The sequence below is a fragment of the Monodon monoceros genome, unplaced genomic scaffold (genome assembly GCF_005190385.1).
Source record: "Monodon monoceros isolate NGI ecotype Baffin Bay Population unplaced genomic scaffold, NGI_Narwhal_1 Super_Scaffold_15, whole genome shotgun sequence".
Lineage (NCBI taxonomy): Eukaryota > Metazoa > Chordata > Mammalia > Artiodactyla > Monodontidae > Monodon > Monodon monoceros.
The window spans coordinates 65,277,648-65,302,851 of record NW_021703771.1 but is presented as its reverse complement, the minus strand read 5'-3'; positions in this window follow the sequence as shown (position 1 = coordinate 65,302,851).

Genomic DNA, 25,204 nt, shown 5'->3' with positions numbered 1-25,204 from the left:
GTACTGATAACATAGGAGGATGGTGAGGAATGAATGAAGTAAAGCATGTACCATATACCACAGAAGACTGAGGGTTTTTTTATGATTTTAATATCCACTCTCAAATCATTGGTATTTTATAAAAGGGGAATTAAGAGATTTTTCTTAAAATAGTGTGGGGAACTTAATACGAATTGACCTTAAGTGATCAAACTAGCAGATGCTAAGAAAGCCATCAATGAGTGTAGTTTCTATAGGAAAATATAAAATATTCAGAGTATAAATATTAAGAATGAGAACATTTGCTAGAGCTTGGTATACAGGATCAGATTGTCTAGATTTTCCTATTTTAAACAATTGAAGGCAATTTCTTCATATCAAACCCTAGTGGAAAAATGAGTAATTACTTGTTATCTTTGAGAAAAATATGTTAGAGTAGAAACTAGAAATCAAAGTTCATTTTAAGATTTTGTCTATTTTATAATTGGTATATTTAATTAAATAGGAGGGAAACTTTGGGACAAGATGGGAATCAGTTATCGATTTTCACTTAGTAAATACTAATTTTTCACCTCAAGTTTTGCCTACTATTCAAATAGTAGTTCATATTTAGTAAAATCCCCTCCTGTTGTTTGAAGATTTTTGCTATTAATGGTTTTATTAGGACATTGATAAAAAACTACTGTAAGAAAAATTTTATTATTCCTTACTAAATTCATTTTGATTATTTACATCTGTTTTGTTGAACACTCCCCTTTGACCTGCACTGCATTGCACTAATTCTTTTGCTGCAAACAACATGAGTATGCTTTTCATATTCCCTCAGCAAATGTAAAGACTAATAGTACATCTATGTGGAAAATGTCAATATAATAAGCTCACATTAAGTACAGTGCTAAGCATGGTATGGAACACCATATTTAATTAATAAGTAATATTATCTATCTTTAATGATTTGAATATTCAACAGAAATGGAACATTTACAGTATATTTATAGACTGTGGTTACAAAAAAACAGCCAAATATCCAGTCACTAAACTTGCATGGGGGTAGAGGAAAGATAGCAAACTTATCTACTCAATCAGTATGCCAGTAAGTTCTGTAGGCTATATTCTGTGCCTAAATATTTTTATAATATATATAGCTAAACTCCCTTTTTATGCATCAAAATGCCCTAGAATATTTCCTGTTTTCTTTTGTTTTACAGTTGCCTCTATATAAAGTGCTCTTCCTTCAAATTCAAGCCTGGGTCTTTCTTAATATCTCCAGACATTCTGCGGTAGGCAGGATTCTAAGATAAACCCCAAATGAGTCAACTTCTTGTATTATTCCTTCCCCTTGACTGTGGGCAGAGCATGTGACTTGCTTCTAGCCAATAAAATATGACTAAGGTAATGGGATGCCATTCTCATGATTAGCAGCCTAGAGCAAGAGATTCTCCTGCAGGCTTTGAAGAAGTCAGCTGCCATGTTGTAAGAGAGGCTCTGTGAGAAGGCTGCAAAACAAGGAATTGGGGGCCCCTAGGGGCCAAGAGCCCTAGTTGACAGTCAACAGAAAACAGAGACCTCAGTTCTACAACTGAAAGTAAATGAATTCTTCCAACAGCCAAGTGTGTTTGGAAGAGGTCCTTGAGTTCTAGAAAGGAACGCAGCCCAGTTAAGACTTGCATTGAAGCCTTGTGGGACCCTGAGCAGAGGTCTCAGCTGAATGATGCCTGTACTCCTGACCCACGGAAACTGTGGGAAAATAAATACATGTTGTTTTAAGTCACCAGTTTTTGGTAATTAGAAAACTAATGCATGCTACCTCACCTACAAAATGTCTACCTTTTTTCCCATTGCTTCTTCTACTGCAATGACTCCATATCCTATCCCCTGCTTCTGCCTACTGACTTTTACTTACCCTCTGGATTCACATCATGTGTCACCTCTCAGAAGACTACTGTGACTTCCACTACAGAATAAATTAGGTTACATGCCTATCTCTTCCCATGATAATTGTATACACTTTCTTACATTTTATTTTAATGGGTTTCCATATGAGGCTCTTAAATGAAAGAATTATTCTTATTTCATCACAGTTCTGAGTTAACATGTTTCAACATGCTTTATACTTTGTGCCAGGATCATGTTGAAACAACTGTCTTACATTATAAGACATAAGATTGGATGGATGGAAAAAAATTCAAAAATCTGAAATAAACTCAAAATAATAAATTTTAATTATGCTTTTCAGTCAAATATTGAACCAAACCTATAAATTTTAGCTGAAAATTTCTGGAAACACCTGTAATAGTAACCTTAGTATAAATGACTTTCTTTGTCATAGGACTAGCTTCAGCTCTAATGAACATTATTTTGTCAATTTTGTATTTCAGGTCATGAGATATGTCAAAGACGTGTAGGTAACTTGATCAATAACTTCACTGCTCTCTTTAGTGTCATTTTATTTGATTATATTTTGGGCTTTAACTCCATATTATCATATTACAGATAGGACATTTAAAGAAAATATGTTTCCCAAAATATGCATATAACACAGGATATTTAAATGTCTAATTTATTCTACTCTGATATTTATATCACACAAAACTATCTCACATTAGATACTAATTAAAGACCTTTATTGATCTTTTAGAGAGCAATTATGGATGATCATGAGCAGATGTAAAATGAACTATCTTTAATCTTATAGTGATTGCATTGGTCAGCATAAAGTACTTTGTAGCCATCAATTCAGTAGAACTGGGTCTCATAACATAGTCATTTCATTTGGCAAATTATAAGATGGTATGCTATTAATGTTGACTAGATTTCAACCAAATGACTATGTAGATGTGAAAGTCTTAATATACTATTAGCAACCCCATGATTCATCTAGTCCCCCGGGCTTGTTTCTAATCATAGCTTCTAAAATTAAATGTAATATTGGAATGTTGGAACGAACATATAAAAAATTTAACAAATTGAATCTTGAATGGTTGAAATATATACTAGGTAAAAGCTCTCTTGCAGATGATAATTTATTTTATTTTCATGTACCTATGAAATCCATTTATTACATTCAGCTTAAAAATATACACACCTACTTTATAGCTGGCAAATCTGCCAGTGAACAATTATGTTTGCCAGTAAAGTATGTTATCTGAGAATAAACATAAATAAGCTTGTAAAAAGTACAATCTATTAAGTGTGTCTTAAAGGATTAGTGTTCATCTATATTACATCCAAATGTTGATTCTTATTACGGAGGAGATTATTTAAGTATGATAACCAAGAGGATAGGGGAGTGAAAATAAATTATAAAGGGTTTCCATCCTAGCAAAGGCATAGCTTTATGAATATAATGGTGGAAATATCTGTATTAATATTTGAATAATATGAATTAAAATGTTGAAGAATCATTCAGAATAGTCTTAAAATAAAAACAGTATTGAACAGTGGTCACATACCTTAAAAAATTCTTACTAATAGATTCAGACACTTCAAATAAAATCTGAGAAACATAATAATATAACATTCTTCTGTTCATCTTTATCCACTCACAATCAAGCTTGCTAAATGTGAAACATAATAGGGAATATACAAAGGATAATTAATATAAGCTTTTATCTTATGCTGAGAGGATAAAATACTCCAGTTTGACAGACAGTGGTGATATAAAAGTATGTATTTTAGTAACAGACTTTGTAATTATTTCTTCCCTCTAACACCTGGAAATTAAAATAATTTATTATAAATATGTCTAATTCTATGGTCTTACTATTGAGATTTACAGGAAAATATTTTTTAAAAAAGAAGAACATATAATAATTCATAAGAAACTATTTGCTGAATCATAATTGATTTATATTCCATAAAATCAGTTTATCTTAACTATTACAGATTTTATCTATGTTGTCTTCTCCCCTACAAATTTTGTTGAAATATTTATGTGGCTCATACTACCAAGTCTTTGTGTATAAAATATACTTTTGAAATTAGAGCAATCAGAAAAATGGAAATCTAGAAACTGTTACTTTAAAAAGAAGCAATGTAGTTCAATTTATTTGAGGGAAATAGTGAATAAGTTGTCAATGTGTATAGATGGGTACACTAGTATGTAGGAAGGCTCACAATTAGAAATGAGGATGACCCATGGGTTATATATTGTGGGAGAGTAGACTTTGATTTATGTAGGTTACCACTAATATCAAATAATCTCTGAGCATAAATATTGAATAGTAGTAATAAAAGGAAGTAACACAATATTTAATAGTTGTATATAGTTTCATGAAAATCTTTTTAATAGCATCTGATTGGTTTAATCATAAAGGTTATATGGGAAAATTAAACATGGGTATGGTAAAATAAGGATTGTAAACTCCTAGATAAGTAGTATGTGATTTGCAGTACTTACTAAGGTCAAAAGTGTTATTCTAAATGGGCACACTTTTGAAATTGCAGTGAATAGCATACTTACTTTAGCTAGAAGTTATTGGTTGAAAGACATATGTTCTTTAATAAAATGACCCCCATGGCCAATTTAAAATGTTCCACAGAATTAATTTCCATTACATTAGTGATTTTCAGTGATTCTAAGGAACTTGAATGTTTAAACAAGTGCAGCCTTCATATACATATGAAGCCTTCATATATATATATATATAGAGAGAGAGAGAGAGAGAGAGAGAGAATTTTTTTCAGAATTCAAGTAATGCAAATTATTTTTGACACCCACTTTAAAAAATGGAGTTTTCTCCCCCTTATAGTGATATTACTTGATCACTAAAGTATGGTAGAAAAATGGTATCGATGATCTTATTTGCAAAGCAGAAACAGAGACACAGATGTAGAGAACAAGCATATGGATACCAAGGGGGAAAGGGGTGGGGTGGGATGAATCAGGAGATTGGGATTGACGTATATACACTATTGATACTAAGTATAAAATAGATAACTAAAGAGAACTTACTGTATAGCTCAGAGGACTCTACTCAATTCTCTGTGGTGACCTAAATTGGAAGGAAATCCAAAAAAGAGGGGATATATGTATATGTATAGCTGATTCACTTTGCTGTGTAGTTGAAACTAACACAACATTGCAAAGCAACTATACTCCAATAAAAATTAATTTTAAAAAACCTAAAAAAAAGTATGTTGATCAAATCATTAACTGAGTGAAAACCTATAGTATCCTAACTGCCAATTGTGAAAGAGATTTTAAAGTTTAGTTTTATTTAAGATTTTATAAATTCTACTTGTTCTATGAAGCTTCTATGGAGCCAAATAAGATTTCCATTTATAAATTACATTGTTTATTGCTTAAATCTTTTTTTATGATCAGTTAAATATAAAATGGCTCCATCAGTATACAAAACTGCTGCAGAGAAACAGAAACGCTAATGTGGGTATATAACAAGGAGGGGCAAAATTAAAGAATAACATACAGTATTTAAAGTGTAATATGTAGGAGTTATGATTCACCAGCCATCATTCTCTGTTGGTAAAGTTCTGTAGTAATGATAGCTGCAAGCATGCTTTTCTAATTGGAGTCTGATATTACTCCTAGCACTTTCCAGAAATAATGTGTTCAGTTGAAATTCTGTGTGACTTTTTGTATTTCTTCTAGTCTCTTAAACTTTCTTCGTATATTCTTTAAATTTCCTCTTTGCTTTCTGAGTATGTTTTAGATATGGATCCAGGTATAGATAAGACAAAACCCACCTCACTTTCATGCTCCTGAAATTTTTAGCAAAGCATGTGCTTGGCATATTGCAGTTCAACAAACTAAGAATGTGTCATATCATATATTAAGCAAACTGTGAAGAATTTCTAGCAGAACTGATATGTTTATGAAAATCACCAGTGAAACCTTTAAAAAGTCAGATACTGAACAAGTCTATTGAATTGGAATTTTGTGTGAGGGGCCTGAACACTTTTATTTAAAAAAACTAAAAAGCTCTCTGAAGAAAATTATAATGTATGGACAGAATTGAGAAAGTCTACCATGACTGACAAAGCCAATATTGCTTCGTTTGTGGATTTATTTCAGTCAAAACTATTGAGGAATTATAAAGAGCTTTATTTCAATAGCTCAACAGTGAGCCAGTCTTGCCATTAGTACTCTCATTAGCCACTACATCTCATTGATATCACCACTCTATTTTCTGCCAACCAGTCACTTACTAAGATAATCACTTGCCACTTAAATAATAAATCTATTCCTTTTAGGGCAAGTCAGATAGATTCAGATTATTTCTTCATATCCTAAGGACCAATTTCCTTAGAAAACCTACTGTCATAAACGATATAGATGTCATAAGATGTCATAAAATGTCACAAAATCTTTAGATCAAACAACATCATGTCAATAATGAGAGGACATTTCCAAAGGAAAAGAATGTCAGTGGCTCTTCTCCCATGGTGAAGCCCCTGATTTCCAACCTGTCCTGGATATTCTACTTGGACAACTAGTCACATCCTTCAAAGGATCTGACATATTATATGACTTATCTACCAAGAAAGGAGTCAGAAGTCCCTCTTATGATTTATGGCAGTAGAGTCTGCAAATTCCATTTCAGAGAATTTTATAAAAAGAGTTTAAATAGATATTGGCTTATTCATTTTTGTTTCTAATCCTCACAAAAACATTACCTATGGGATTACATAAACATCAATAAAGTGGCTAAAACTGGATTTCAATTGTTATCAAAGCATGACAAAATTTTATGATAATTTACTTCTTTTATCTAATTTAATCTAGAAATAATACTGTTTATCCTAAATAAACACGAAGGTCTCACTTTGAAAGAAATAATTTCGATAACAGTCAGTGTAGGCTAGGTAATGCCATGGCAATAGTCATCACCCAAACCTCAGGAACTTAATACAGCAAAGATTTATTTCTAGCTTACAGAAAGTCTGGTGTGGATCCAGTCTAGTGTGTAAGGCATTTGACATTTATATTTTCAGCATCTTTGTGATAAAGTCAACTCAGGCTGATAAAGTCCCCAACATTTTAGACTTGTACCATCTAAAAAATTCAGCCTCTTTTATTTGATGTGATGCAGGAAGAGTACTTGAAAGTCTTATATTAGAAATTACATGTTCTCTGTCATGAGTGACATAGTTCTTATAGTAATTGGGCTCTTGGCAGTAGTCAAATCTCATAAAATGAATAAGGTAAAACGCCATGGTTACCAGCTTTAGCAAATAAATATACTGCACGGGATATACCTATACTAAAAATTATTTGTTATTTTTCTGAAATTTAAATTTAGATAGCATCTTGTATTTTACCTGGAAATTCTACAGAGAGCCAAATAATATAGAATGTAGATAGCATTTTTTGTTGTCTTCTTATTGTAATAATGTGAGAGGTAAAAAACCACAGCATATTTTACTATGACCTTTACCTCTACTGTGAACTCTTCTAATTGAGTTTTGCATTTATTTTTTCAAGGCCAGACAAAATATCATGTTATTTTAATAAACTTAGAGGTGGAGAACCCAACAGTGGATATAGTTTGTGGTACAAATAATTGTTTTGTTCAATAATGTGATTTCAGGAAAATTTCCAAATTCCAGTAAAGGAACTCTCTATATTAGCAAGTGAAATTTCCATTTTTTTCATGTGCTCTAACAGTTTTAAGTAAAATACAAGAGCAATCAGATAATTATTCAGGTTATAACGATGTAACTTTTAAGAGAAGATATTTATTCCAGTTGATTATTCTGTTAGTATCAACATCAAATACTGCCACCACCACCACTAGTGTAATATATAGACATATGAACCCTAGAGCACAGCAACTCACAATGTGAGCTGTGGACCTGGGTCACTATATAAAGTATAACTATTTCATGGTAAGATAAATATAGAAATTAAGAGTAAATGCTTAGAAAAATATTACAAATCTTTTATAACCAAAATACATGCAATATTATTGCATCTAATATTTTTTAAATGAATCTTATATTTTTGCCTTTTTTTTCTAAAATTGTTTATTCTTTTTTTTTTTTTTTACATCTTTATTGGAGTATAATTGCTTTACAACGGTGTGTTAGTTTCTGCTGTATAACAAAGTGAATCAGTTATACATATACATATGTCCCCACATCTTTTCCCTCTTGTGTCTCCCTCCCTCCCACCCTCCCTATCCCACCTCTCTAGGTGGTCACAAAGCACCGAGCTGATCTCCCTGTGCTATGCGACTGCTTCCCCCTAGCTATCTATTTTACTTTTGTTGTGTATATATGTCCATGCCACTCGCTCGCTTTGTCACAGCTTACCCTTCCCCCAACCCCATATCCTCAATTCCATTCTCTAGTATGTCTGTGTCCTTATTCCTGTCTTACCCCTAGGTTCTTCAGGACATTTTTTTTTCTCTTAGATTCCATATATATGTGTTAGCATACGGTATTTGTCTTTCCCTTTCTGACTTACTTCACTCTGTATGACAGACTCTAAGTCCATCCACCTCATTACAAATAGCTCAATTTCGTTTCTTTTTATGGCTAATATTCCACTGTATATATGTGCCACATCTTCTTTATCCATTCATCCGATGATGGACACTTAGGTTGTTTCCATCTCCGGGCTATTGTAAATAGAGCTGCAATGAACATTTTGGTACATGGCTCTTTTTGAATTATGGTTTTCTCAGGGTATATGCCCAGCAGTGGGATTGCTGGGTCATATGGTAGTTCTATTTGGAGTTTTTTAAGGAACCTCCATACTGTTCTCCATAGTGGCTGTACCAATTCACATTCCCACCAGCAGTGCAAGAGTGTTCCCTTTTCTCCACACCCTCTCCAGCATTTGTTTCTAGATTTTTTGATGATGACCATTCTGACTGGTGTGAGATGATATCTCATTGTAGTTTTGATTTGCATTTCTCTAATGATTAATGATGTTGAGCATTCTTTCATGTGTTTGTTGGCAGTCTGTATATCTTCTTTGGAGAAATGTCTATTTAGGTCTTCTGCCCATTTTTGGATTGGGTTGTTTTCTTTTTGTTATTGAGCTGCATGAGCTGCTTATAAATTTTGGAGATTAGTCCTTTGTCCGTTGCTTCATTTGTAAATATTTTCTCCCATTCTGAGGGTTGTCTTTTGGTCTTGTTTATGGTTTCCTTTGCTGTACAAAAGCTTTGAAGTTTCATTAGGTCCCATTTGTTTATTTTTGTTTTTATTTCCATTTCTCTAGGAGGTGGGTTAAAAAGGATATTGCTGTGACTTATGTCATAGAGTGTTCTGCCTATGCTTTCCTCTAAGAGTTTGATAGTTTCTGGTCTTACATTTAGGTCCTTAATCCATTTTGAGCTTATTTTTGTGTATGGTGTTAGAGAGTGATCTAATCTCATACTTTTACATGTACCTGTCCAGTTTTCCCAGCACCATTTATTGAAGAGGCTGTCCTTTCTCCACTGTACATTCCTGCCTCCTTTATCAAAGGTAAGGTGATCATATGTGCGTGGGTTTATCTCTGGGCTTTCTATCCAGTTCCATTGATCTATCTTTCTGTTGTTGTGCCAGTACCATACTGTCTTGATTACTGTAGCTTTGTAGTATAGTCTGAAGTCAGAGACCCTGATTCCTCCTGCTCCGTTTTTCTTTCTCAAGATTGCTTTGGCTATTCAGGGTCTTTTTGTGTTTCCATACAAATTGTGAAATTTTTTGTTCTACTTTTGTGAAAAATGCCAGTGGTAGTTTGATAGGGATTGCATTGAATCCATAGATTGCTTTGGGTAGTAGAATCATTTTCATAAGGTTGATTCTTCCAATCCAAGAACATGGTATATCTCTCCATCTATTTGTATCATCTTTAATTGCTTTCATCAGTGTCTTATAATTTTCTGCATACAGGTTTTTTGTCTCCTTAGGTAGGTTTATTCCTAGATATTTTATTCTTTTTGTTGCAATGGTAAATGGGAGTGTTTTCTTAATTTCACTTTCAGATTTTTCATCATTAGTGCATAGGAATGCCAGAGATTTCTGTGCGTTAATTTTGTATCCTGCTACTTTACCAAATTCATTGATTAGCTCTGGTAGTTTTCTGGTAGCATCTTTAGGATTCTCTATGTATAGTATCATGTCATCTGCAAACAGTGACAGCTTTACTTCTTCTTTTCCGATTTGGATTCCTTTTATTTCCTTTTCTTCTCTGATTGCTGTGGCTAAAACTTCCAAAACTATGTTGAATAATAGTGGTGAGAGTGGGCAACCTTGTCTTCTTCCTGATCTTAGTGGAAATGCTTTCAGTTTTTCACCATTAAGGACAATGTTGGCTGTGGGTTTGTCATATATGGCCTTTATTATATTGAGGAAAGTTCCCTCTATGCCTACTCTCTGCAGGGTTTTTATCATTAATGGGTGTTGAATTTTACTGAAAGCTTTCTCTGCATCTATTGAGATGATCATATGGTTTTTCTCCTTCAATTTTTTAATATGGTGTATCACATTGATTGATTTGCGTATATTGAAGAATCCTTGCATTCCTGGAATAAACCCCACTTGATCATGGTGTATGATCCTTTTAATGTGCTGTTGGATTCTGTTTGCTAGTATTTTGTTGAGGATTTTTGCATCTATGTTCATCAGTGATATTGGCCTGTAGTTTTCTTTCTTTGTGACATCCTTGGCTGGTTTTGGTATCAGGGTGATGGTGGACTCATGTAATGAGTTTGGGAATGTTCCTCCCCCTGCTATATTTTGGGAGAGTTTGAGAAGGATAGGTGTTAGCTGTTCTCTAAATGTTTGATAGAATTTGCCTGTGAAGCCATCTGGTCCTGGGCTTTAGTTTGTTGGAAGATTTTTAATCACAGTTTCAATTTCAGTGCTTGTGATTGATCTTTTCATATTTTCTATTTCTTCCTGATTCAGTCTTGCAGATTGTGCATTTCTAAGAATTTGTCTGTTTCTTCCAGGTTGTCAATTTTTTTGGCATAGAGTTGCTTGTAGTAGTCTCTCATGATCTTTTGTATTTCTGCAGTGTCGGTTGTTAATTCTCCTTTTTCATTTCTAATTCTATTGATTTGAGTCTTCTCCCTTTTTTTCTTGATGAGTCTGGCTAATGGTTTATCAATTTTGTTTAGCTTCTCAAAGAACCAGCTTTTAGTTTTATTGATCTTTGCTATCATTTTCTTCAATTCTTTTTCATTTATTTCTGATCTGATTTTTATGATTTCTTTCCTTCTGCTAACTTTGGGGGTTTTTTTGTTCTTCTTTCTCTAATTGCTTTAGGTGCAAGGTTAGGTTGTTTATTCGAGATGTTTCCTGTTTCTTAAGGTAGGATTGTATTGCTATAAACTTCCCTCTTAGAACTGCTTTTGCTGCATCCCATAGGTTTTGGGTCATTGTGTCTCCATTGTCATTTGTTTCTAGGTATTTTTTGATTTCCTCCTTGATTTCTTCAGTGATCACTTCGTTATTAAGTAGTGTATTGTTTAGCCTCCATGTGTTTGTATTTTTTACAGATCTTTTCCTGTAATTGATATCTAGTCTCATAGCATTGTGGTCAGAAAAGGTACTTGATACAATTTCAATTTTCTTAAATATATCAAGGATTGATTTGTGACCCAAGGTATGATCTATCCTGGAGAATGTTCCATGAGCACTTGAGAAAAATGTGTATTCTGTTGTTTTTGGATAGAATGTCCTATAAATATCAATTAAGTCCATCTTGTTTAATGTATCATTTAAAGCTTGTGTTTCCTTATTTATCTTCATTTTGGAGGATCTGTCCATTGGTGAAAGTAGGGTGTTAAAGTCGCCTACTATGAATGTGTTACTGGCAATTTTCCCTTTTAGGGCTGTTAGTATTTGCCTTATGTATTGAGGTGCTCCTATATTGGGTGCATAAATATTTACAATTGTTATATCTTCTTCTTGGATCGATCCCTTGATCATTATGTAGTGTCCTTCTTTGTCTCTTGTAATAGTCTTTTTTAAAGTCTACATTGTCTGATATAAGAATTGCTACTCCAGCTTTCTTTTGATATCCATTTTCATGGAATATCTTTTTCCATCCCCTCACTTTCAGTCTGTATGTGTCTCTAGGACTGAAGTGGGTCTCTTGTAGACAGAATATATATGGGTCTTGTTTTTGTATCCATTCAGCCAATCTGTGTCTTTTGGTAGGAGCATTTAGTCCATTTACATTTAAGGTAATTATCAATATGTATGTTCCTATTCCCATTTTCTTAATTGTTTTCGGTTCATTATTGTAGGTCTTTTCCTTCTCTCGTGTTTCTTGCCTAGAGAAGTTCCTTTAGCATTTGTTGTAAAGCTGGTTTGGTGGTGCTGAATTCTCTCAGCTTTTGCTTGTCTGTAAAGGTTTTAATTTCTCCATCAAATCTGAATGAGATTCTTGCTGGGTAGAGTAATCTTGGTTGCCAGTTTTTCTCCTTCATCGCTTTAAATATGTCCTGCCACTCCCTTCTGGCTTGCAGAGTTTCTGCTGAAACATCAGCTGTTAACCTTATGAGGATTCCCTTGTGTGTTGTTTGTTGTTTTTCCCTTGCTGCTTTTAATATGTTTTCTTTGTATTTAATTTTTGACAGTTTGATTAGTATGTGTCTTGGTGTACTTTTCCTTGGATTTATCCTGTATGGGACCCTCTGTGCTTCCTGGACTTGATTAACTATTTCCTTTCCCATATTAGGGTGAGTTTTCAACTATAATCTCTTCAAATATTTTCTCAGTCCCTTTCTTTTTCTCTTCTTCTTCTGGAACCCCTATAATTCGAATGTTGGTGCATTTAATGTTGTCCCAGAGGTCTCTGAGACTGTCCCCATTTCTTTTAATTCTTTTTTCTTTATTCTGCTCTGCAGTAGTTATTTCCACTATTTTATCTTCCAGGTCACTTATCCATTCTTCTGCCTCAGTTATTCTGCTATTGGTCCCATCTAGAGTATTTTTAATTTCAGTTATTGTGTTGTTCATTGTTGCTTTTTAAAAATAATTTTATTTTTCAGTATTTTACATGGTACTGAGCCACAATCAATTAGACATAAAGATAAATATTAATTTTTAAAAAAGTTTCCTTCATTACATGGTTTGAGAATCACTATGATATGGTCTTGGACAATGGCTTATCCACATCATTTGTTGAGTGCATGAATGAAAAATAATTCTTAAAGGATAAATATTTAACAAGAACTGATATACTAATAGAAATTTTAGTGGTGAGTGATAACCTAAGTTTGTAGAAGTAATGTGGAGTGGGGGGGGTAATAAAATGAGCACATTAAATTCTTCTTTTGGAATAAAGAATGTTGGCAAGTTATTATAGTAAAATTAAATTTGATGAGTAAAAAAATGAAAATAGAAAACAATGATTAATCATTGATTATGCAAGCAAGTATATAAAATATATAAAATGTGGCCAGAATTATTCTTGGAAAATATATCTATTGCCTTAAATGCATTTATTAGATTACAAAAATCAAGATCTAAGAAATACTACAACAATCATCCTTCTATCAATCAACTACAAGAAGAAATTGGACAAGATATAAAACAATTATTTTAGTACTTGGACAACAGGCAACCCATGTCTTTGTTCCTGAAAAGGGAGAAAACCTGGTAAGCCAAATGATTGCTTCAGTTTGCTAACTAGACAAATTTTCCAGGCCACATTTCAGGAAAGGAGAAAACAAAGAGACAAAAGCTCTCACTGAGTTGAAGAAACAGAGCTTAGAGTTTGAGGAGACCACCATGGACAGGATTTGTGAAGTATACCAGAAATGAGGGAGCTGTCAAGAATAAAAGAGACAGAGATTTTTCAGAAGGATTCTGTCAAATACAGATCTGTGCATGCATAGGGTGAGGTGAGAAAAATCCTCACCAGAAACCTGCTGGTTGAATAATTTCTAGAGTTCAGTGAATAGATTATGTTTCCTCCAGCTAAGGTGGGAAGAGTTTCTAACACATGGAAAATCAAGTAGAATTTTCAGAGAGAATATAATTACTAGTGAATCTAAATTACCATAGAATAAACACTGCCTTAAGAAAGCTTAAAACAAGACAAATATGCTCAAGTAATTTAACTATGATCCATAAATTATCCAAAATTATTTTCAAAATATAACAAAATCTAGAACCCAACCATGTAAACTTCTTATGTTAGGAATCCAGTGAAAAACTAATAAGAAATCTTCATGTAAAAATGGAGAAAAATCAATGAATAGAAATAGACCAAGGAATTTCAGGGATGATGACATTCACAGTCAAGTGTTAATATTACTATTATAAATATGCTCATTGTTTGCTAGAATAAATAGAAGAATCATGTTATGGAGAGAAATGGAAGATATGAAAAAGATCTTAATTAAACTTCTAGAGATGAAAATTGGAATACGTTAACTGAGAAATACACTGAATGAGGTAAAGTGTAGATTGTATCTGGAGTAGAAAAATTCGATGAAGTTGAACACATCACAATAGAAATTTTCTAGAATAAAGCAAAGAGAGAAATTTTTTTAAAAAAGGATTTTACAAAGTGAAAAGAACCTCAGTGACCCATGGAACAATATACAGTTGTCCAAAACTCAGGTAATTTGATTCCTAAGGGGAGAAAAGAGAGAAGAGGGGAAAAGAATATTTGAAAAATTATGGCCATAGATTTTTCAAATATGTTGAATTCTATAAACTACCAGGTTTAAAATTCATAAAGCACATTTTAGCATAATTACTTAAAAAATAATAAATAGAAAAATGAGACACAATCAGAGATAAAAAGACATTATATATGCAGGAAAAAGAAAAGAATGTTAGGAGACCTTTGAATTCAAAGACAATGGATCAGCCTCTTTATAGTCTGGGGGTGCAGTGGAATCCTTCACTTTATAATAATATATCCAATAAAACTACATTTTAAAAATAAGAAGTAATTTTTTTCAGGATCAACCTAAGCAAATATTATTCACTATAATCATGCCTGCATTATGAAAATATTTATAGAAGTCCTTTAGGCAGAATCAAAATGATCCCAGATGGAAAACTTAATCCACAGAAAAATATAGTAACTAACTGTGTGTATATAAAATATATTTTTACTTATTTTCATTAAAATAATATTGAATATTCAATGCAAAATATGTTATTGTGGAGTTTGAAACACATGGAATTAAAATGTATAGAAACAATAAATCAAAGGATAAGAGGAGAAAATTAAACTATATTATTATGCTTCTTACATTACATGTGAAAGTGTATGATTTTGAAGATTGCTCGAAATTTTTACATGTATGTTGAAGACTCTAGAAAACCATAAAAAGTAAAATAAACAGGCATAATTAATGAGGCTTAATGAAACTGAAACTTTAAAATAGTAAATCCAAAAGAAAGCAGAAAAAGAGGAAATTGGATCATATAACAGAATAAACGAATAGAACACAAATAGAAAAATTTAATTCCAAAAATATCAACTTAACAATTATATTAAATGTAAATGTTCTAAATACTCGAAATGATAGGTAGACATCAAACTGAATAAAATGCATGACACAACTGCCTAAACTAATTCTAATTTAAATATCATGATATAGATACATTAAAGTGAAAGGATTAAAAATATATGTTGCAAGCAATAATCAAAAGAATGCTAAAATAGCTATTCTAACACTAGACAAACTATATTTTAAGAAATGAAATATTACCAGGGAGGAAAATGAGTGAAAATTCATAATAATAAAGGAGGAAATTCATCAAGAAAACCTAACAATTCTAATGAGGTAATTAGTAAGATAATAAGAAATAATAAGGAAATGATGGATAGATAGATAGAGATTTACATTACACCTTTTCTTCTCTCAATCTTTTTAAAAGGTATAAAAATATATAAACTAATAATTATAAATGTATCATTGGGTTTATTACATGCATAGATGACTTTTCAACAGAAATAATGAAAACATGAAACAAAATAATGTTATAATTAATATTCTAAAAAAAACTGTTAATCTAGAGTATTGTAGTATGAACTTGATATCAAAACCTGATCAGTACTTTGAAAATTAAAAGAAAATAAATAATAAAATCTTTTAAAAATTAACAAATAGAACATTAACTAATTGTACATAAAATAACAAAAATAAACAAATTGTACATAAAATAAGGAAAAATCATAACGACCAAGTTGGTTTTGTACCAAGAAAGCAAAGACAGTTTAACATTTAAAAAAATTAATCAATGCAATTCATCACGTTTATCAGAAAAAAAGTAGAAAAATAGTAAAGTTATCTCAGATGGGTAAAACAATGTTATATAAGTTGAAACTTATTTACGACTAAAAATATATGTTAGCAAACTAGGAATGGGGGAAACTCCTTAATGTGATGTGTCTATCAAAAAATTATTATAGTCAATAGAATATTTAGCAGTGAAATATTGAAAGTTTTCCCTTTCAAATTGAGAACAAGGGCTTCCCTGGTGGCGCAGTGGTTGATAGTCTGCCTGCCAGTGCAGGGGACACGGGTTCGTGCCCCGGCCCGGGAAGATCCCACATGCCGCGGAGCGGCTGGGTCCGTGAGCCATGGCCACTGAGCCTGCGCGTCCGGAGCCTGTGCTCCGCAACGGGAGAGGCCACATCAGTGAGGGGCCTGCGTACCGCAAAAAAAAAAAAAAAAAAAAATTGAGAACAAGTATTCCAGCTACCACTTTTATTCAACATTGTACTGAGGGTCATAGCTCATGTAACGTGGCAATAAAAAGAAATAAATGGTATGAGAACTGTCAAAGAAGGAAATAAAACTGTCAGCATTTGCAAACAATTGATTTCGATCATGAAGTAAGTACACAATAATATATCGGAATGTAATACAACACTCAGGTTGTTTAGAAGTGTGTTTACTAAATGCTTAAGAAATGAAATTATTGAAAATATCCCAAACCTTAAAGAAATATGGAAAAGTTCTGAATTCATTCTCCTTATTATCATTAACTGCAATATTCAAATGAGATGAGGGTAGCAACAAATGAAAGAAAATAAAGCAAAAAAAGAAGAGGGCAAGGAAATTACTGAGCTTTATATTAATCCATGAATTCAACAAACACTTAATTCTTACTTTGCTCAAAGAATATTCCAGGACCAGTGTTGCATAATTGGTAACTGTTATGATTATCTAAAATTATTTTCTTTTTAAAATCAGAGGACTCGTTGACTTGGGGGGGAAGAGATCAAAGGGAGTAAACATTTAGAGAAAAATCTGTAGACACAGTAGATTATCACTAACTGTTCTATGGGGAATTTAATGGAAATCAGTCTCCAAGTTCAGAACAGGACATGATTTAAAGGTGGTTCAGCAATATTTCACCATTGATCAACAGCAAAGCAGAATTCAGGAATGAAGAAAATGTACAGAAAGAAATCGATGTAATCCTCCCATTATACACTAACTTATTCACACCATTAACTAACAGTCTCCTGTGTGTTAACATGCATGTGTACAACCTGAATAGGGTATTCAGGAGAGCAGTGAAATTGATTAAAAGCTTTGATCACAAGGTTTATCTAAGAAAGTTTACGAAGTGATTTGGGGACTTCCCTGTGGTGCAGTGGTTAAGAATCTGCCTGCAAATGCAGGGGACACGGGTTTGATCCCTGGTCTGGGAAGATTCCACATGCCACGGAGCAACTAAGCCTGTGCGCCACAACTACTGAGCCTGCACCCTAGAGCCCGCATGCTGCAACTACTGAGTCCACGTGCCATAACTACTGAAGGCCATGCACCTAGAGCCCGTGCTCCACAAGAGAAGCCACCGCAATGAGAAGCCCATGCACTGCAACGAAGAGTAGCCCCTGCCTGCCGCAACTAGAAAAAAGCCTGAGAGCAGCAACAAAGACCCAATGCAGCCAAAAAAAAATTATTTTTTAATGATTTGGCCTCAGGTGAGATTTCAGAGGATGATGATAGCAGACTTTAAAGATATGTAGGAACATTATTGTTCAAGTGCTGATGGCCATTTCTGTTGAAATGAATGAACAAGGGTCAGAAGTCTAAGGGTAAGACAGAATTTAAATGTTGAATGATGACTGCTCATGAATGTATTTCTCTAAGTGCTTGTCTATGTTGATACTGTCATGAAGCAAAGAGGACAGAGTTAATGATCTTCTGAGGTCACTTAAGTTCTGAAAATAATGTATTATATGTTTATGTACATGTGTGTTCATAAATATATCATTTATATATTGTACACATACTATATAATATACTTATTGAAATCCTTATTTTACCTAGAGATATTGTCCTAAAATTTTAATGTAATGGATATTGTAATTAAAAATTAAACTTAGTTCTTAACAGTAGGAGATCTATTCACATAATATGTTTTAAGTTGTTATTTCCCTAATGGCAAAAAGAAAGAAAAAATACCCTCATTTCTCCTAAAGAGATTATGTCCACTGTCAGTGACTGCCCAGAATAGAGTAATCATATCTGATTTTGGTTTCTTTTCCATTATATTATCTAGTTCAAGTGGTGTAATATATATATTTTTTATTCCATTAAAATACTTCTGAATCATTTTGAGATCTTAATTACAGTACAATTCCTTAGTTTATTTTATACAGAATGTTTATGAATATTATATCTTCAACAGAATCATTCACAGTAAACTAGTCATGAAGGGTGCTCAAATTTGAAAAATGTTTAAAAAGAGTCATTTTCTCAAATTTTAAAAGGTGTACTCTCCCTCCCCTCCAGCCCCGAGGTGAAGGTATGGAAGACACTAATGTTACCACATTTCTGCATCCCTAGTTTTTGAGTGCCTTTCTATGTTACCTCAAAACTGAAATCTACATGTTTCAATCACTAATAAAAGTGTGAGGAAATTCTTTCCATTGCTGAAGACATAATAAAATCAGTGTAATGATTTTTGAGAAAGAAGAGAGCTAGGGGTGTTTCCATCTCACTTCTGTAAAGAATGACATAACAGAGGACTTCCCTGGTAACTCAGTGCCCTACAGGTACCACAGTGGCTATAGCACACAAGACAGGCAAGGTTCATTGCATAAAGAGAGAAATCTGTCTTCATTTGAACTTTCCCCTCAGGCTTCAAATCTATTTTAAAAAATGGACTGAAGCAATAACCAAAGGGATTTGCACCCCAAGAAAATCACCCTTTTGAATGACAGCTTTGCTGCTTGGGGAAAATTTATCATAATTCAACTGTTTCTACAATGAGGGGAAGCAAATGTAAACTCAGCTACCTGGACCCAGCCATTGAACTTAGATAATTATTTCCCAATCCAAAAAGAACATCCTGTTTCTTGGTTTTGTTTTTTTTTTTTCCTTTGGCATGCTCTGGTGTCTCTTAGCTTTGCTTTTTATAGATGTAATTGAAATTTCATAATCACAGAGTTAAATACAGAACAGATTTGAGTCAGGACTCTGGAACAATATCATTTCCTTAGCCCTCTCCCTGGTGAAAAGGAAAAAAAATATGTATATTCCCATGTTTTTATTATACTTTGTGCTTCTCCTGATTCTCTGTATAAGACTCTGTGCTCTAAGGATACATGCTATTAAAGAAAAGCCTGAGGCAAAACTCAAAGGGGAAGTGAGGCAGGTGAGCTCACCTAGATTATGGGTTTAGCAAGTTTATTGGAGAATTTAAAGAGAAAAAAATAGAAGGAAAAACACTTGGGATTCAGCAAAAGCCAAAACGAATTTGGACAAAATCTGTCATGAAACAATGTGTATTTTTAAAAGAAATGAAATCTGCATTTCTGACTCATTTACAATGACCTTATCAAAATGTCATGTAATGAAAGTTATTCAGGGTCCAATAATTCTTTTAAGCTTCTAAATAGCATTTCAAAACATTTTTTTTTTGGTTGATTACAAATGAACTCAAATTCCAAAATTTCCACCAAGGTCAATAAAATTCTCAGGAGTCATCATACTGAAACAGAATTTCAACTCTGCAATTTTTCCTTTCTAGCCTGAATCATTAAAATAGCTCTGGGATGCTTAATTCAGTTGGTGACTTTGGATTGCATAATTATAGACAATCAAACAAAAATCATGAAAAAGCTTCTAGGAATAGATTTAAAACATAAATTATTTTGCACATTTATTATCCATTGCAAAAAAAAAAAAAGCTACCAAACTCACCCTCTAACATTTTTGCTCTACAGTGTAATAGTAGTTTCTTAATGTTTCCTTAGGAATTAGGATGTTGACATAGGACACTTTAATGCTGTAGTAGACTCCTGGTGCTCACACATTTTCCATGTTCTATATCCTTTGTATTAGTTCACAGAAAAAAACAGACAGTTGGAGATGGAGGTTATTGTGATAATTTAATTCAAACCCTGAGAGTTAAAATGGGAAATTGCATTATAGGAAGTTTAAATTTTCTGCCCAAGAGAACATTATTATTTGGTGGCAGAACTAGTCTAGATCCCCAAATACATGTGTAAACTTTCTGTAATATGCTTACCGCTCTTTATGAAGATTGTCAAAACCTGCTGTCTGTAGGGCCAATCATCAAAGGACATTGTCTAGCCCAAGGCATGACAATCTCTTGCTTAGACTATTACAATTGCCTCATAACTGGTTCTTGCTTTAGTCTTGCTTCTCTAAAGTCTGTTGCTGACCCAGTAGTGAGACTGACCCTATAGATCTTGTAACCCCTGTTTAAAACCTCCCATTAACTATTACTTAGTTTCCTCTTCCTTTTTGACTAACAGAATACTTACTCTGTCCTATAGGACCCTATGATGGTGTAGATCCTGGTACACTAACAAAGTGAAGTTCCATCACTTCTGTACCTGCTGACTGTTCTCTTATCATTCTGCCCCCCCATCTCCTCTTACTGTTCCCAGCTACCAATGACACTGCTGCCCCAGAGACTTTGAACTCAGTGCCTCATTTGCATAAATTACCCCCAACCCCTGCCAATTATCCCCATGGCTAACTCTCGCATTCAGCTCTCTGCTCAATGTCAGCTCCTCAGAGAGACTTGTCCTCCATTCCCTACATAAAAAACATCTCCTTTTACCTCTTTGCCTAGGTTTTGCTTAGTTTACTTTCTGGAACTCGATACTAATTGACAGCATATCTATGTCTCTTTGATTATTGGTTGTAACCTGTTCCAACCACTGGAATATAAATTCCATGAGGAAAGAGACATTATTTCCCAGCACACTGAACAGTGTCTAGTAGATAGATGCACTCATAACTATGTGTGGGCCTATGGGAAAGTACGCCTCAGTGGAGACCATTAGGATATTTATATGAATGTGATTAAAATACTCATTTGCCCCTTTGAGCCAATGCATGCTTAATATTTGCCCACATAACACTCAGGCCAATGTACTGAAGTACTAGAAGACGATGGATACTTCTGCTTCTGCTTCTATACTTCAAAATCATCAGAGAATCCATCCTCCATGTGTCTATCAGTGACTCCTAGACAGAGTTTCTTTCCTAATCCCTACTCACCTATGAAGGAATTAATTCCTGGTCTTTCCACCTCTCCCATCTCTTTGTGTCAAATTTTCTTCTTCATGGGTTTGTCAATGTAAAGGCAATGATTATAGACATCTGTCACTAAACCAAAAGAAGATGCATGTTGCGTTTACTAAAATAAGAATGTGTTTTAGTAGATACTGTGCAAATGAGAAAAGTAAAGTCTCTGAGTGCTGAGAGTTCAGCCTCACCCAAAACTGATCCCCACTCTTTTGTTCACACTTGCTTGCTCTACCTTCATCTATGGTTCTGTCATCAGGCCTAGCGATATTGGTTCCTGCTCTCATGGTGCATGGTTCCAATCTCAGCGCCACCATCATCATGTTCCTTTGGTTTAGTTTCATAATTTTGTTGATTTCGGAATTCTGTTATACAAAATATCTTGTAGCCACTTTTTAATTAGTCATTTCCAAAGAGCTACAATTGCTGCTCAAATCACTAGCAATCAGGGACAATGCAGTTAATCTTGAAAAACAGAGAAATTCTAGGACCTGCTTCTGTAATTGTAATAACAAAAGATTATAAAGAAAAGTGGGAGTGAAGATAGAGAGGTCACATTATCAACAAAAGACTTAGGTAATAATACATTCTTATTCTTTATTTTTTGCTCAGTTACTTGTCTAATATCTTTTTAGATTGAGAACCATGTCTAAACCTGGTTATAAATACACTACAATATGGGCAAAAAGGCTGGGTACATTCAGAGATGAACAAGGAAGAGTTGCGAGTCTTGTTGAAATGATAATGATGTAATGGTAAATGCTTGAAAGAGGTATACATGTATTATTTAATAATTTTACTAATAAGGACTGGAAGATCATGGGACACATTTCAAATTATTAGCTGAAATATATAGCCACAAAAAATGAGAAAAATGATGATAGCATCATTGCTATTATGATGCTATCATCATTGCCTTATTTTAGTATTATCATTGCCTTATTTTAGTATTTTATATTCTCATCACTCTCTATCACTTATATATGAATCATCTTTGTTTTCTAGTTCGACAATGATGACAAAAAATACTGAAGTAGCTGTAAGCTATATCATTATACTCCTCTAGGGTCCAAAGGGTTGTTTATGAGATTGGGGAAGGCTGTAGGTGATGTCCATATCATATAGACATATATAATAATGAAAAAGGGAACTCAATAGTAATTAGTTCCATTATTCATCCACATTCAGAAATTGTATAGCTGTACTCTTTACAAGGCCTTGTTTCTCCTTAGAAAGAACAATGTTTGAATTTACCTCTGCGCTGGCCATATTGAAGGCTTAAATTTTCCAATCTTCCCTTAAGCCATAAGACATGTGGAGAAAAAAACTACAAGAATGTTTCTTAACCAGTTTCAATGGCATTTACCTATGGGATATTAGCATACAAAATCACCAGCAAGGAGCAGCTGGATGTCAGCCAGCTACCAGTTTGGAAGCAATGCTGAGAGCAATTCACTTTTGTTAGTTTCAACATGTGGAATTGATGGATGATAGCAGTACACTTGAGCAGCTGTCCATGTAGGAAACTGAAACAAATCTGGTCAAAAACAGAATATCTGCCTTAAGAACACCCAGAATCACAATTGAGCCTAACTCTGGATTTCTGGAAATCAGAAAGAGCAAAACAAATTAATTTTTAGAACAATAATCACAAAGAAGTCTGTGCAAGTCAAGTTCTACACAGCTATTATAAATATCAAACATCTGACATTATTAACTTAAAACAGAGCACAGACATACCATCCATGCCAAGCCAATGAGATCAGTGAAGACTCATCATACAGGTGGATAAATTTATTAAAGTCTTTCAAATTCTTCCTGGTAGCAGACAAGATTGATTGATTATTATGTATGGAACTGTAAAGCTAATGGCATTACTGGGAAAATATAATACCCTAATTTTTTTTTGGTTTGTGTTTATTTGGGGATCAGCCTTTGTTATGTTCAACATGCTAGATTGCATTCAATAGGCTAAAGTTGTCATGTAAATGTTGGATTCCAGATTTCGAAAATAAGTGCTATTTTCTGAATTAAGCCAAGGAAGCTGTTTGAGGTATGAACCATGTTTGGAAACTATGTTCTTAATAATAATGTTTTAAAAGTGGAATATTCTTTAGAACATCTAGAGAAAAACACAATTACTTTACATGAAGCTGTAAAAATAAAATATATAGAACATATTGAAAGTTCCTTTGTAAACTGGGGATATAAGAAAGCAAAACTGAAATTTCAAATATGAATAAATCTGTATTGAACAGAACTTGAAATAGATGACACACTCAAATGAGGTAACTTAGGACATTTTATTAAAGGGGCTATTTGTGGAGAAGTTTAAGAGAAACCAATAAGAAATGGAGCTGGCAACAATGGGAAGCACTTGGCAGCCTTGTCCTGAAGGGGACAGGGAAGGAACTGTTCCTGGAAACCAGTAAAAATACCTATAAGGAAAAGTCCCTGAAGCCCAACCAACCCAAGATGTGATATTAGGTACAGAAATACAAACACCCCACAGCAACACAGGGAGGGGATCATAGGAATAAATACCCCAACATCATTGTCCTCCTACCTTCTAATATCCTGCAAGGGCTTCTCACTGGCAAGAGAGTACATTGATTCTAGACTTATAAGGCTCACCTTCCTTTCCCAGGACAAGATGAATAGAAAGAGATGAAGGAGGAATAAAGAAGGAAAAATGGAAAAATGGATGAAGGAAGAATAGATAAAGGAAGAATCTGGAAAAGCAAACAGAAGATACGTGACAAACAGTCAACCTCAGGTTAGTATCATTAGCTACTAAAAAATATAGAAATATGTCACAACAAAACACTCTGTATCATAATCTTAGTTAACATTGGAGTTTTGTGAAGATATAATAAAAAGATAAATGTAAAATACTTAGCCCAGAAGAGAATGGTTCCTTTCCTTCTCCTTCTTTGGTAAATTATTGGTGTCACTGAAGATGTTGACGTCATCTTGATTTATCCCGCGTGTAGTGTTTGTTATTTTATCAGCTTCATCAGTGAAGGAATATAAAGCCATATATTTGTTGCAATGTATGCTCAAGGAAAGAACAGGAAATAATTATGGAACTAGTACTTGTGAAAGGCACTCCAAGTATCTAAATATGAGATCTGACAGATTATAGTTAGAGTCAAACATTGTGAGTTTAGGTTAAACCCAGTTATAGTAGGAGAGTATAGAAAGTATTCTTCATGCTAACTTTTCCTCATAATACCTAATTAGTATTCATCTAGTGAACTTTTCTTCTTATATTTATGATAACTTTGTGTGTAATAAGAATTATGATAAAGTGTACACAAATAAAAATTTTAAATACCTCATATCCCTATTCTAGAATATTCATAATCATTACAATTTATTATCTTTATTTTTATAAAATAAATAACCTACAATATGAAACTTTAATAATATAATAAAATTAATCTGAAGATTTATACAAAATTAGATATTAAAGTTTTAAGAAAACAATATACCAATAAAGTATTATAGTTATTTTCTAATGAAACAATATAAAATTAGCAAGTAATACAATTGCAAATAAAAGCTTTAGTAGAAAAGTATCACTTAGACTGTAAATTGATTCTACTGCAGTTCCACTCCTGGAAAGATAGAGTATAATTACTTTCCCTATTATTCCCACTAAGTAAAACTACAAACCTTGGACATTACATTTAAAACAAACATAGGCAGACTCTGAACTGTGGGAGAAGAAGGAAGACTTACTGGGGACCGCGGGACCTGAA